We start from the raw sequence: 16022 nt of genomic DNA on the forward strand, positions 1-16022 counted from the left end.
TTTATGGTGAGCGAGCAATCCTGATTTCTTCTATGTCTGATATTTTGTAATATACTTATTTTATGCACATATACACTGTACCTTATGTAACTAATATAACATACACTATGATTTTGTTCCTATGATCACTGTATACAATCTTTTGACATATGGATCAATGTGTCAATCCTAGCACACCTGTTGATTATTTTTCACCTCAGATCACCTGATTGTATCACGTATTTATACCGGTATTGGTAGTGTGTTCACTTAAGCTTGAAAAAAGACTGCGGTGTGCAGTCAGAAACGTCGCTGTATTTTTTGCATGGAGTGTCAGTAAATTTTCACTTTTTTCTTGGACTTTTGGAGTGCTGCCGCATATTTGAATTTATATTGGAGTACACCTGGATCGGGGTACGCGGTGTGCACCCACCTGCATATTATTTTACCACGAGTGCTGCGGCTTTTTTGCTATTATCTATCTATCTATCTCCTATCTATCTCCTATCTATCTATCTATCTCCTATTATCTATCTCCTATCTATCTATCTCCTATCTATCTATCTATCTATCTATCTATCTATCTCCTATCTATCTATCTATCTATCTATCTATCTATCTCCTATCTATCTCCTATCTATCTATCTATCTATCTCCTATCTATCTATCTATCTCCTATCTATCTCCTATCTATCTATCTCCTATCTATCTATCTATCTATCTATCTATCTCCTATCTATCTCCTATCTATCTATCTATCTATCTCCTATCTATCTATCTATCTCCTATCTATCTCCTATCTATCTATCTCCTATCTATCTATCTATCTATCTATCTCCTATCTATCTATCTATCTCCTATCTATCTATCTATCTATCTATCTATCTCCTATCTATCTATCTCCTATCTATCTATCTATCTATCTATCTATCTATCTATCTATCTATCTATCTCCTATCTATCTATCTATCTATCTATCTCCTATCTATCTATCTCCTATCTATCTATCTATCTCCTATCTATCTATCTATCTATCTATCTATCTATCTATCTATCTCCTATCTATCTATCTATCTATCTCCTATCTATCTATCTATCTATCTCCTATCTATCTATCTATCTATCTATCTATCTATCTCCTATCTATCTATCTATCTATCTATCTATCTCCTATCTATCTATCTATCTATCTCCTATCTATCTCCTATCTATCTATCTCCTATCTATCTATCTCCTATCTATCTATCTCCTATCTATCTATCTATCTATCTATCTATCTATCTATCTATCTATCTATCTATCTATCTATCTATCTATCTATCTATCTCCTATCTATCTCCTATCTATCTATCTATCTATCTATCTCCTATCTATCTATCTATCTATCTATCTATCTATCTATCTATCTATCTATCTATCCATCCATCCATCCCTTTTCGATCAATTCTGCAGTTTTCCTGCTGTACTCTGGTGATACACTCCGCACTGTGCACAGGACCCTCCAGCAGCCTGAGTGTGGTCCCAGGGCGCCCCCGTGTGGTGCACTGAGTGGGTGCGGGCTCGCCGGCTGCAGTGTCACATTGCCGCCATTAGGTGTCGCTCTCTGCAGTCTGATGACCAATCGCATCCCGGAAAAAGAGACTTTTTTCTATTTCTATTCATTGAGAAGGTTAATTCCAGTCACCCGGAGAGGAGGAGGAGGAGGAAGCAGAGCACGACAACAACAACAGCGCCGCTACACCGACAGGGAGAGCGGGTGAGTGCGAGCTCTGCGGGACACGGGGGCGGACTGCTAGAGTGTCAGCTCTGCGACCCAGGCCGGACTATATAGTATAGAGCAGTCACTGAGGAGGGATATTAGAGTGTCAGCTCTGCGGCCCAGGCCGGGACTATATAGTATAGATCAGTCACTGAGGAGTGATATTAGAGTGTCAGCTCTGCGGCCCAGGCCGGGACTATATAGTATAGAGCAGTCACTGAGGAGGGATATTAGAGTGTCAGCTCTGCAGCCCAGGCCGGGACTATATAGTATAGAGCAGTCACTGAGGAGGGATATTAGAGTGTCAGCTCTGCGGCCCAGGCCGGGACTATATAGTATAGAGCGGTCACTGAGGAGGGATATTAGAGTGTCAGCTCTGCGGCCCAGGCCTGGACTATATAGTATAGAGCGGTCACTGAGGAGTGATATTAGAGTGTCAGCTCTGCAGCCCAGGCCGGGACTATATAGTATAGAGCAGTCACTGAGGAGGGATATTAGAGTGTCAGCTCTGCGGCCCAGGCCGGGACTATATAGTATAGAGCAGTCACTGAGGAGTGATATTAGAGTGTCAGCTCTGCAGCCCAGGCCGGGACTATATAGTATAGAGCAGTCACTGAGGAGGGATATTAGAGTGTCAGCTCTGCGGCCCAGGCCGGGACTATATAGTATAGAGCGGTTACTGAGGAGGGATATTAGAGTGTCAGCTCTGCAGCCCAGGCCGGGACTATATAGTATAGAGCGGTCACTGAGGAGGGATATTAGAGTGTCAGCTCTGCGGCGCAGGCCGGGACTATATAGTATAGAGCAGTCACTGAGGAGTGATATTAGAGTGTCAGCTCTGCAGCCCAGGCCGGGACTATATAGTATAGAGCGGTCACTGAGGAGGGATATTAGAGTGTCAGCTCTGCGGCCCAGGCCTGGACTATATAGTATAGAGCGGTCACTGAGGAGGGATATTAGAGTGTCAGCTCTGCGGCGCAGGCCGGGACTATATAGTATAGAGCAGTCACTGAGGAGTGATATTAGAGTGTCAGCTCTGCAGCCCAGGCCGGGACTATATAGTATAGAGCGGTCACTGAGGAGGGATATTAGAGTGTCAGCTCTGCGGCCCAGGCCGGGACTATATAGTATAGAGCAGTCACTGAGGAAGGATGTTAGAGTGTCAGCTCTGCAGCCCAGGCCGGGACTATATAGTATAGAGCAGTCACTGAGGAGGGATATTAGAGTGTCAGCTCTGCAGCCCAGGCCGGGACTATATAGTATAGAGCAGTCACTGAGGAAGGATATTAGAGTGTCAGCTCTGCAGCCCAGGCCGGGACTATATAGTATAGATCAGTCACTGAGGAGTGATATTAGAGTGTCAGCTCTGCAGCCCAGGCCGGGACTATATAGTATAGAGCGGTCACTGAGGAGGGATATTAGAGTGTCAGCTCTGCAGCCCAGGCCGGGACTATATAGTATAGAGCGGTCACTGAGGAGGGATATTAGAGTGTCAGCTCTGCAGCCCAGGCCGGGACTATATAGTATAGAGCGGTCACTGAGGGATATTAGAGTGTCAGCTCTGCGGCCCAGGCCGGGACTATATAGTATAGAGCAGTCACTGAGGAAGGATGTTAGAGTGTCAGCTGTGCAGCCCAGGCCGGGACTATATAGTATAGAGCGGTCACTGAGGGATATTAGAGTGTCAGCTCTGCGGCACAGGGCAGGGCTATATAGTATAGAGCAGTCACTGAGGAGGGATATTAGAGTGTCAGCTGTGCAGCCCAGGCCGGGACTATATAGTATAGAGCGGTCACTGAGGAGGGATATTAGAGTGTCAGCTCTGCAGCCCAGGCCATGATTATATAGTATAGAGCGGTCACTGAGGAGGGATATTAGAGTGTCAGCTCTGCGGCCCAGGCCTGGACTATATAGTATAGAGCGGTCACTGAGGAGGGATATTAGAGTGTCAGCTCTGCGGCCCAGGCCGGGACTATATAGTATAGAGCGGTCACTGAGGAGGGATATTAGAGTGTCAGCTCTGCGGCCCAGGCCGGGACTATATAGTATAGAGCAGTCACTGAGGAGTGATATTAGAGTGTCAGCTCTGCAGCCCAGGCCTGGACTATATAGTATAGAGCAGTCACTGAGGAGGGATATTAGAGTGTCAGCTCTGCGACCCAGGCCTGGACTATATAGTATAGAGCAGTCACTGAGGAGGGATATTAGAGTGTCAGCTCTGCGGCCCAGGCCTGGACTATATAGTATAGAGCGGTCACTGAGGAGGGATATTAGAGTGTCAGCTCTGCAGCCCAGGCCTGGACTCCCTGTATGGCGGCAGGCAGCTGTCCGTCATCTGTCACGTCTATAAGAATCAGCACCAGACTCTCCTAGGAAGGGAACTCCGCTATTACACAGTCTCTTGGGCAATGGCCGCCTTACTCAATAACTCCGCTCCAGGAACCATCTCTCTAAGAAAGTCACCGCCTTGACGTCTCCTCCGCACGGGCCCTGAGGCCGTCATGGGGGGTACACTGCTATACATCTCCAATAATGCAGGATAAGACGTGATCTAACAGCAGAATAGTGAGTGCAGCTCTGGAGGATAAGACCTAAGGTAACAGCAGAACAGTGAGTGCAGCTCTGGGGGATGAGACATGATCTAACAGCAGAATAGTGAGTGCAGCTCTGGAGGATGAGACATGATCTAACAGCAGAATAGTGAGTGCAGCTCTGGAGGATGAGACATGATTTAACCGCAGAATAGTGAGTGCAGCTCTGGAGGATGAGACATGATGTACCAGCAGAATAGTGAGTGCAGCTCTGGAGGATGAGACATGATGTACCAGCAGAATAGTGAGTGCAGCTCTGGAGGATGAGACATGATGTACCAGCAGAATAGTGAGTGCAGCTCTGGAGGATGAGACATGATGTAACAGCAGAATAGTGAGTGCAGCTCTGGAGGATGAGACATGATGTAAGAGCAGAATAGTGAGTGCAGCTCTGGAGAATGAGACATGATTTAACTGCAGAATAGTGAGTGCAGCTCTGGAGGATGAGGCATGATGTAACAGCAGAATAGTGAGTGCAGCTCTGGAGGATGAGACATGATGTAACAGCAGAATAGTGAGAGCAGCTCTGGAGGATGAAACATGATGTTACAGCAGAATAGTGAGTGCAGCTCTGGAGGTGAGTGGGGATGAAACCTGCTGGAAGCCTTGGTCCTCTGCCATGTGCTGTTCTTGCTCCTGTGCCCGCACCTTCCTGCAGGGCACCCCTGTGGCGGTAGTTATTACCTGGCACTCCTTTGTTGCTGTCACCACCTGCCCCTCCTCCTCTGCCGGCATCATCTTGCTGTCACCCGCCCGGGCAGCCGCAGGGCTTACATTTCCATCTGTGAGCTATATATATCCATGTGATCAGCATGGGCACACAGGGCACCATCTGCTATAAGTGTGTGTCACCCAGCTTTCCCGGGATCAGATATCAGCGTCTCCTCTATTACTGGAGATATAGATAATAGTAATGGCCGCCTCTGCTCTCAGGGATGTCACCCAGCTTTCCCGGGATCAGATATCAGCGTCTCCTCCTCTATTACTGGAAATATAGATAATAGTAATGGCCGCCTTTGCTCTCAGGGATGTCACCCAGCTTTCCCGGGATCAGATATCAGCGTCTCCTCCTCTATTACTGGATACATAGATAATAGTAATGGCCGCCTCTGCTCTCAGGGATGTCACCCAGCTTTCCCGGGATCAGATATCAGCGTCTCCTCCTCTATTACTGGAGATAGATAATAGTAATGGCCGCCTCTGATCTCAGGGATGTCACCCAGCTTTCCCGGGATCAGATATCAGCATCTCCTCCTCTATTACTGGAAATATAGATAATATTAATGGCCGCCTCTGCTCTCAGGGATGTCACCCAGCTTTCCCGGGATCAGATATCAGCGTCTCCTCCTCTATTACTGGATACATAGATAATAGTAATGGCCGCCTCTGCTCTCAGGGATGTCACCCAGCTTTTCCGGGATCAGATATCAGCGTCTCCTCCTCTATTACTGGAGATAGATAATAGTAATGGCCGCCTCTGCTCTCAGGGATGTCACCCAGCTTTCCCGGGATCAGATATCAGCGTCTCCTCCTCTATTACTGGAAATATAGATAATAGTAATGGCCGCCTCTGCTCTCAGGGATGTCACCCAGCTTTCCCGGGATCAGATATCAGCGTCTCCTCCTCTATTACTGGAGATAGATAATAGTAATGGCCGCCTCTGCTCTCAGGGATGTCACCCAGCTTTCCCGGGATCAGATATCAGCGTCTCCTCCGCCATTACTGGAGATATAGATAATAGTAATGGCCGCCTCTGCTCTCAGGGATGTCACCCAGCTTTCCCGGGATCAGATATCAGCGTCTCCTCCGCCATTACTGGATACATAGATAATAGTAATGGCCGCCTCTGCTCTCAGGGATGTCACCCAGCTTTCCCGGGATCAGATATCAGCGTCTCCTCCTCTATTACTGGATACATAGATAATAGTAATGGCCGCCTCTGCTTTCAGGGATGTCACCCAGCTTTCCCGGGATCAGATATCAGCGTCTCCTCCTCTATTACTGGAAATATAGATAATAGTAATGGCCGCCTTTGCTCTCAGGGATGTCACCCAGCTTTCCCGGGATCAGATATCAGCGTCTCCTCCTCTATTACTGGATACATAGATAATAGTAATGGCCGCCTCTGCTCTCAGGGATGTCACCCAGCTTTCCCGGGATCAGATATCAGCGTCTCCTCCGCCATTACTGGAGATATAGATAATAGTAATGGCCGTCTCTGCTCTCAGGGATGTCACCCAGCTTTCTGATGGCTCTGAATGTTATAGGAATTTGCACAGCCCTCCTACTTATTGCTCCTCCATCCTGACATTGTGTCCGTGAACCAGGAGGCTCAGGATGGACGGATGATGTATAATGGTCGGTCATGTGACCGTGGGTCGGACTTTCTGGCACAGACACAGTCTCCTCTTCTTCTTGTGCTTCCTGATCTGCTGCTTCAGCAATGAGGAAGTCCTTGTGTAAGGGAAAGGCCATTGTGACAGCGAGCGGGTGTGTATGGGCGAGCAAGACACCTGGAGCTGCCACCGCCAGCCGGACAGCCGCTCCATGTCAGGTACCTCTGGGGGAGCTGTAATATGGGGCAGAGGAGACCCACAGGGGAATGGCACCTACAGTCCTCCTCCACTTATTGTGTAGCTGCAGGCTATAACACTCCTGTACTGTAATAAGATTATATCGGACTCTCCTCTTATATCACTGCTGTACTGTAATAAGATTATATCGTACTCTCCTCTTATATCACTGCTGTACTGTAATAAGATATCAGCCTCTCTTATATCACTGCTGTACTGTAATAAGATATCAGCCTCGCCTCTTATATCCCTGCTGTACTGTAATAAGATATCAGCCTCTCCTTATATCACTGCTGTACTGTAATAAGATATCAGCCTCTCCTCTTATATCACTGCTGTACTGTAATAAGATATCAGCCTCTCCTCTTATATTACTGCTGTACTGTAATATTATATCAGCCTCTCCTCTTATATCACTGCTGTACTGTAATAAGATATCGGCCTCTCCTCTTATATCACTGCTGTACTGTAATAAGATATCAGCCTCTCCTCTTATATCACTGCTGTACTGTAATAAGGTATCAGCCTCTCCTCTTATATCACTGCTGTACTGTAATAAGATATCAGCCTCTCCTCTTATATCACTGCTGTACTGTAATAAGATGATATCAGCCTCTCCTCTTATATCACTGCTGTACTGTAATAAGATATCAGCCTCTCCTCTTATATCATTGCTGTACTGTAATAAGGTATCAGCCTCTCCTCTTATATCATTGCTGTACTGTAATAAGATGATATCAGCCTCTCCTCTTATATCACTGCTGTACTGTAATATTATATCAGCCTCTTCTCTTATATCACTGCTGTACTGTAATAAGATATCGGCCTCTCCTCTTATATCACTGCTGTACTGTAATAAGATATCAGCCTCTCCTCTTATATCACTGCTGTACTGTAATAAGATATCAGCCTCTTCTTATATCACTGTACTGTAATAAGATATCAGCCCCTCCTCTTATATCACTGCTGTACTGTAATAAGATATCAGCCTCTCTTATATCACTGCTGTACTGTAATAAGGTATCAGCCTCTCCTCTTATATCACTGCTGTACTGTAATAAGATATCAGCCTCTTCTTATATCACTGTACTGTAATAAGATATCAGCCCCTCCTCTTATATCACTGCTGTACTGTAATAAGATATCAGCCTCTCCTCTTATATCCCTGCTGTACTATAATAAGATGATATCAGCCTCTCCTCTTATATCACTGCTGTACTGTAATAAGATATCAGCCTCTCCTCTTATATCACTGCTGTACTGTAATGAGATATCGGCCTCTCCTCTTATATCACGGCTGTACTGTAATAAGATATCAGCTTCTCCTCTTATATCACTGCTGTACTGTAATAAGATATCAGCCTCTCCTCTTATATCACTGCTGTACTGTAATAAGATATCAGCTTCTCCTCTTATATCACTGCTGTACTGTAATAAGATATCAGCCTCTCCTCTTATATCACTGCTGTACTGTAATATTATATCAGCCTCTCCTCTTATATCACTGCTGTACTGTAATAAGGTATCAGCCTCTTCTCTTATATCACTGCTGTACTGTAATAAGATATCAGCCTGTTATATTTTGCAGCAGTGCAGTAGATGATTTCCTGCTGGTCCTGTCACCTCTATCACATGTGATCTCCTCCCTCCGTGGCCGCTGCTTTTAACTTCCGTGTTTGGCCAGAAGCCGCATAGTGACGGATGTGCTGAGCTGTGGGGGAACCAGGGGGAGAAGCTGCCGGAACTACATGCTGGAACATGGGAATACATCCCACAGAGGCAACACACACTTGGTGGTTACTATCACTATGCATAGTATACAAGTGTAATAGTTACAGTGCAGTGTAGAACCTGATGTGTTACTTCTTCATCACACATGGCGTCCCTGACCCATCATCACACATGGCGTCCCTGACCCATCATCACACATGGCGTCCCTGACCCATCATCACACGTGGCGTCCCTGACCCATCATCACACGTGGCGTCCCTGACCCATCATCACACGTGGCGTCCCTGACCCATCATCACACGTGGCGTCCCTGACCCATCATCACACGTGGCGTCCCTGACCCATCATCACACATGGCGTCCCTGACCCATCATCGCACATGGCGTCCCTGACCCATCATCGGTATCTTATATCATGACACATGGCCTCCATGACCCATCTTCGGTATCTTATATCATCACACATGGCCTCCATGACCCATCTTCGGTATCTTATATCATCACACATGGCCTCCATGACCCATCATCGGTATCTTATATCATTGCACATAGCGTCCATGACCCATCATCACACATGGCCTCCATGACCCATCATTGCACATAGCGTCCATGACCCATCATCACACATGGCCTCCATGACCCATCATCGCACATAGCGTCCATGACCCATCATCGCACATAGCGTCCCTGACCCATCATCAGTATCTTATATTATCACACATAGCGTCCATGACCCATCATCGGTATCTTATATCATCACACATGGTGTCCATTACTCATCATCAGTATCTTATATCATTGCACATAGCGTCCATGACCCATCATCAGTATCTTATATTATCACACATAGCGTCCATGACCCATCATCGGTATCTTATATCATCACACATGGCCTCCATGACCCATCATCGGTATCTTATATCATTGCACATAGCGTCCATGACCCATCATCACACATGGCCTCCATGACCCATCATCGCACATAGCGTCCCTGACCCATCATCAGTATCTTATATTATCACACATAGCGTCCCTGACCCATCATCGGTATCTTATATCATCACACATGGTGTCCATTACTCATCATCAGTATCTTATATCATCACACATGGCGTCCATGACCCATCATCAGTATCTTATATCATCACACATAGCGTCCATGACCCATCATCAGTATCTTATATCATCACACATAGTGTCCATTACTCATCATCAGCTACTGATATTATGGCATGTGATGCTTTCTGCTGACCTGTATCTAATCCTGTCACATGTGATACAATGTGTGATACTGCCTGCTGCACCAGTGTATCTAAGCTGTGTATAAGTGATACCCCCTCTGCTGGCCCGGGGATTCCTCTTCCTGGTTTGTCATCACATTTCTTCTTATCACATTTCCTGAACGCTGTGACATTGAGTGCTGGGTGAATGTGCTGTGTGATGTGCTGCGGGGAAGCGATGCTCTGCAGACCCCAGACACCGCCGCCACATACACTGTGTACTGGGTTTTCCCTCTTTCTCTGCTCTTTTCTCTTAAAGGGACGGCTCCTCTCCTGCTCTGGCCCCCTGCGCCGGTCATACACTTTGTCACCAGTTTATGATGAACATTGGGAGCGGTGGTTTTTCTGTGGAAGGCGCAGGAAGGCGCAGTCATACCGAGGGTTTAGTCAGGGGTGAACGTGGCGATCACACAGGCCCTGTACGTGGGATGATTGTGGGTGACGCTCTGCTGAATTGTTGGACGCTGGCGGATGTTAAAGTCCCCAGAGGGTGGAGGATAGAGGCGGCAAATGAACAGTTCAGGGCGGATTTCTTACTGTATTAATGCTAGATAATGTGATTGTCCCTGTGAGAAGTGTGATGGCGGCCATGTTGGTTGTCTCAGATATCAGGTGACTCAGCAGCCACTCTGGACAGGTAGAGCTGCAGTGTAAAGCATGGAGGAGACAGAGCAGCAGCCGATCTGACAGGTAGAGCTGCAGTGTAAAGCATGGAGGAGAGACAGCAGCAGCCAGTCTGACAGGTAGAGCTGCAGTGTAAAGCATGGAGGAGACAGAGCAGCAACCGGTCTGACAGGTAGAGCTGCAGTGTAAAGCATGGAGGAGAGACAGAGCAGCAGCCGTTCTGACAGGTAGAGCTGCAGTGTAAAGCATGGAGGAGACAGAGCAGCAGCCAGTCTGACAGGTAGAGCTGCAGTGTAAAGCATGGAGGAGACAGAGCAGCAGCCAGTCTGACAGGTAGAGCTGCAGTGTAAAGCATGGAGGAGAGACAGCAGCAGCCAGTCTGACAGGTAGAGCTGCAGTGTAAAGCATGGAGGACAGACAGAGCAGCAGCCGGTCTGACAGGTAGAGCTGCAGTGTAAAGCATGGAGGACAGACAGAGCAGCAGCCAGTCTGACAGGTAGAGCTGCAGTGTAAAGCATGGAGGAGACAGAGCAGCAGCCAGTCTGACAGGTAGAGCTGCAGTGTAAAGCATGGAGGAGAGACAGCAGCAGCCAGTCTGACAGGTAGAGCTGCAGTGTAAAGCATGGAGGAGAGACAGAGCAGCAGCCAGTCTGACAGGTAGAGCTGCAGTGTAAAGCATGGAGGACAGACAGAGCAGCAGCCATGTTTCACCTCTCCATGACCCCCTCCCCTCTCCTGGTCTCAACGATGTGCAGATTTCCCCTCCCATCACGTCTGGCTCCTAGGCCTGTTATGTGTGTATTTTTTGCAGTGTTGCTGGGAGTTGTAGTTCCAGCTGTTGGCTGAAAGGACTGTATTAGGCTCCTGTCCCTTTAAGTCCTCGGCCATCGGGGGACTTGTTGTTCTAAGGTGTCGGCTCTTTAATATCTCAGTCATTTGTAATGAAACAGGAAGCGGGTAACCTCAGTACAACCACAGGACGGGTGGCGGGGAGCCGGGGCCGGAGAGTATCGGGGTCCAGTCCTGGGGGGGTGATACCGGGACAGCTTCACACCCACCACAGCAGGGCACAGTACAACTTCTAGTGTTGTGTGTCCTGGAGGTAATATTCACCATAGGTTCTTACTGTGTAAGTATGGACTACACACAGTACGACTTCTCTTATAGTGTATGAATGGGCAATGCACAGTACAACTCCTCTTGTGTTGTACAGACAGCACACAGTATAACTCATCTTAAAACATATGTATGGACTGCGCACAGTACTACTGCTCTTGTGAATATCTTTGGACAGTGCACAGCACCTCTCCTATAAATATGCACAAGCCAAAAAGACAGAAATGGCTGCACATCGCACCCATGGCCGACACGACAGCTTATTCAGCTACATTTAAAACCAACATCAGAAGTTAGTATATCATTTGGGCAAACCATATTGCCTCATGTACCACGTGCAGGTCTTCTGATACACGAGTCCCTAACCAAAAAACATCACTGTGCCGGTCAGCGACCACAATCCCCATAAGACGTGCACAAGCAGAGAAGGGGGGCCACGGAATGGCCCTGCAACCCCTATAAATATGTATGCACAGTATTACTTCTCCTGTTATGTATGGGCAGTGCACAGTATTACTTCTCCTGTTATGTATGGGCAGTACACAGTATTACTTCTCCTGTTATGTATGGGCAGTACACAGTATTACTTCTCCTGTTATGTATGGGCAGTACACAGTATTACTTCTCCTGTTATGTATGGGCAGTACACAGTATTACTTCTCCTGTTATGTATGGGCAGTACACAGTATTACTTCTCCTGTTATGTATGGGCAGTGCACAGTACAGCTGTTCTTGTGATAATGCATGTACACTGCACAGTACCACTTCTGCTTTTATATACATTGCACAGTACCAGGCATCTTGCGCTGTATGTACACTGCACAGTACCACTTCTCCTGCTCTGTATGTACACTGCACAGTACCACTTCTCCTGCTCTGTATATGTACACTGCATAGTACAACTTCTCCTGCTCTGTATGTGTACACTGCACAGTACCACTTCTCCTGCTCTGTATATGTACACTGCACAGTACCACTTCTCCTGCTCTGTATATGTACACTGCACAGTACCACTTCTCCTGCTCTGTATATGGACACTGCACAGCACCACTTCTTCTGCTTTGTATATGTACACTGCACAGTACCACTTCTCCTGCTCTGTATGTACACTGCACAGTACCACTTCTCCTGCTCTGTATATGTACACTACACAGTACCACTTCTCCTGCTCTGTATGTGTACACTGCACAGTACCACTTCTCCTGCTCTGTATGTACACTGCACAGTACCACTTCTCCTGCTTTGTATATGTACACTACACAGTACCGCTTCTCCTGCTCTGTATATGTACACTGCACAGTACCACTTCTCCTGCTCTGTATATGTACACTGCACAGTACAACTTCTCCTGCTCTGTATATGTACACTGCACTGCGCAGTACCACTTCTCCTGCTCTGTATATGTACACTGCACAGTACCACTTCTCCTGCTCTGTATATGTACACTGCACAGTACCACTTCTCCTGCTCTGTATATGTACACTGCACAGTACCACTTCTCCTGCTCTGTATATGTACACTGCACAGTACCACTTCTCCTGCTCTGTATATGTACATTGCACAGTACCACTTTTCTTGCTCTGTATATGTACACTGCACTGCACAGTACCACTTCTCCTGCTCTGTATGTACACTGCACAGTACCACTTCTCCTGCTCTGTATGTGTACACTGCACAGTACCACTTCTCCTGCTCTGTATGTGTACACTGCACAGTACCACTTCTCCTGCTCTGTATGTGTACACTGCACAGTACCACTTCTCCTGCTCTGTATGTACACTGCACAGTGCCACTTCTCCTGCTCTGTATGTACACTGCACAGTACCACTTCTCCTGCTCTGTATGTGTACACTGCACAGTACCACTTCTCCTGCTCTGTATGTACACTGCACAGTACCACTTCTCCTGCTCTGTATGTACACTGCACAGTATGGTTTCTTCCCCCGAGTCATTAGTCCTGACGTTGATCATCAGGTTGTTGTCCTGATCTTTGATCTTCGGTCCCTGCTGGTTAAGGGGCGACATCTTCTCTCCTATCTCGTAGCTTTTTATACTTTGTCCTCTTTCAGGACTGGGCCCTCTGTCACTATGGGAACCACAAGTCCCAGCATGCAGAGCTGTGAGCCATATACTCCACTTATATTCACAGTGTATCCAGCGGTGCCGCAGTTGTGGTGGGGTAAAAGCGCCAGAGAAACTTTTGGTAATTATGACACTAGGGGGCACTGTGACGGTATGGGTTCCGGATTTGGTTGTCTTCACAGGAACCTTTATGTGTTACTTCACACAGGACCTTACTGTTAGTTTCAACCTTCTATCTGCTGAGTACTTCCCTTTATCAGACCTTAGGGGCTTGATCACCTGAGTGTCGGGTGCCTCCCCCAGTGTAGAGTGTTCCCCCATGTAATGCCCCCATAGGGTATCTCTCACTTAGCCCTGCTTTCAATTACCATCTCAGGGAGCCAGGCACGGGACACCTACCGAGCTCTGATCCTGCAGCCACACAGGGGACACCCACTGAGCTCTGATCCTGCAGCCACACTGGGCACACCCACTGAGCTCTCATCCTGCAGCCACACTGGGCACACCCACTGAGCTCTCATCCTGCAGCTACACAGGGGACACCCACTGAGCTCTGATCCTGCAGCTACACAGGGGACACCAACTGAGCTCTGATCCTGCAGCCACACAGGGGACACCCACTGAGCTCTGATGCTGCACCTACATAGAGAATACCCACTGAGCTCTGATCCTGCACCTACATAGAGAACACCCACTGAGCTCTGATCCTGCAGCTACATAGAGAACACCCACTGAGCTCTGCTCCTGCAGCTACATAGAGAACACCCACTGAGCTCTGATCCTGCAGCTACATAGAGAACACCCACTGAGCTCTGATCCTGCAGCTACATAAAGAACACCCACTGAGCTCTGATCCTGCAGCTACATGGAGAACACCCACTGAGCTCTGATCCTGCAGCTTTATAGAGAACACTCACTGAGCTCTGATCCTGCAGCTTTATAGAGAACACCCACTGAGCTCTGATCCTGCAGCTACATAGAGAACACTCACTGAGCTCTGATCCTGCAGCTACATAAAGAACACCCACTGAGCTCTGATCTTGCAGTTTTATAGAGAACACCCACTGAGCTCTGCTCCTGCAGCCACATAGAGATCACCCGCTGAGCTCTGATCCTGCAGCTACATAGAGAACACTCACTGAGCTCTGATCCTGCAGCTACATAAAGAACACCCACTGAGCTCTGATCCTGCAGCTACATAAAGAACACCCACTGAGCTCTGATCCTGCAGCTACATAGAGAACACCCACTGAGCTCTGATCTTGCAGCTTTATAGAGAACACCCACTGAGCTCTGCTCCTGCAGCTTTATAGAGAACACCCACTGAGCTCTGATCCTGCAGCTACATAGAGAACACTCACTGAGCTCTGATCCTGCAGCTACATAAAGAACACCCACTGAGCTCTGATCTTGCAGCTTTATAGAGAACACCCACTGAGCTCTGATCTTGCAGCTTTATAGAGAACACCCACTGAGCGCTGCTCCTGCAGCTACACAGGGGACACCAACTGAGCTCTGATCCTGCAGCTACATAAAGAACACCCACTGAGCTCTGATCTTGCAGCTTTATAGAGAACACCCACTGAGCTCTGCTCCTGCAGCTTTATAGAGAACACCCACTGAGCTCTGCTCCTGCAGCTACATAGAGAACACCCACTGAGCTCTGCTCCTGCAGCTTTATAGAGAACACCCACTGAGCTCTGCTCCTGCAGCTTTATAGAATCACCCACTGAGCTCTGCTCCTGCAGCCACACAGGGGACACCCACTGAGCTCTGATCCTGCAGCTACATAGAGAACACCCACTGAGCTCTGATCCTGCAGCTACATAGAGAACACCCACTGAGCTCTGATCCTGCAGCTACATAGAGAACACCCACTGAGCTCTGATCCTGCAGCTACACAAGCAGCACAGCATCCTAAACCTCTACAGCTACATAGACACATAGGAAACTTGTTTTTCCCCTCACCGGGGTCCTGTTTATTCCTCCAAGGAGCTTCTCTGTGACCCCCTCTGTTACTCTCCGGTCGCTGTATACTGCAGGGATCTTGAAGGGGTCTTCCTATGGTAGACAGTTATTATGTACCCTGTGCTCACGGTGTAGCAGAGCTCACTGTGCTTCACCTCTCTAATCTGATAGGTTACACATTAACTCCTTGGGAAAGTCCCATCCCCCGGGAGCAGAGAAACGTTTCCTTGTTTACAGGAATAATACTTCTCACAGCTGAAGGTTTGTTACAGTTGTATCCAGCCAGCTCCGCCGCACAGATCTCTCTGCTGCCCTGTTA

The 16022-nt window shown here is 47.7% G+C and overlaps 1 protein-coding gene across 3 annotated transcripts in view; it reads left to right on the forward strand.

The window, feature by feature from the left end:
• The first annotated feature begins 1648 nt into the window (after window positions 1-1648).
• ARAP1 (ArfGAP with RhoGAP domain, ankyrin repeat and PH domain 1) overlaps window positions 1649-16022 on the forward strand; it is a 99087-nt gene continuing 84713 nt past the window's right edge. The window contains exon 1 of one of the 3 annotated variants that reach the window (XM_069969435.1): window positions 1649-1735. The gene's annotated coding sequence lies outside the window, so the exon portion shown is untranslated. Of the gene's footprint in view, window positions 1736-6779; window positions 6885-15980; window positions 16019-16022 lie in introns of those variants that run through there. The other 2 variants (XM_069969436.1, XM_069969437.1) reach the window with 2 other exon arrangements.

This window comes from Dendropsophus ebraccatus, chromosome 5 (genome assembly GCF_027789765.1).
Source record: "Dendropsophus ebraccatus isolate aDenEbr1 chromosome 5, aDenEbr1.pat, whole genome shotgun sequence".
NCBI lineage: Eukaryota > Metazoa > Chordata > Amphibia > Anura > Hylidae > Dendropsophus > Dendropsophus ebraccatus.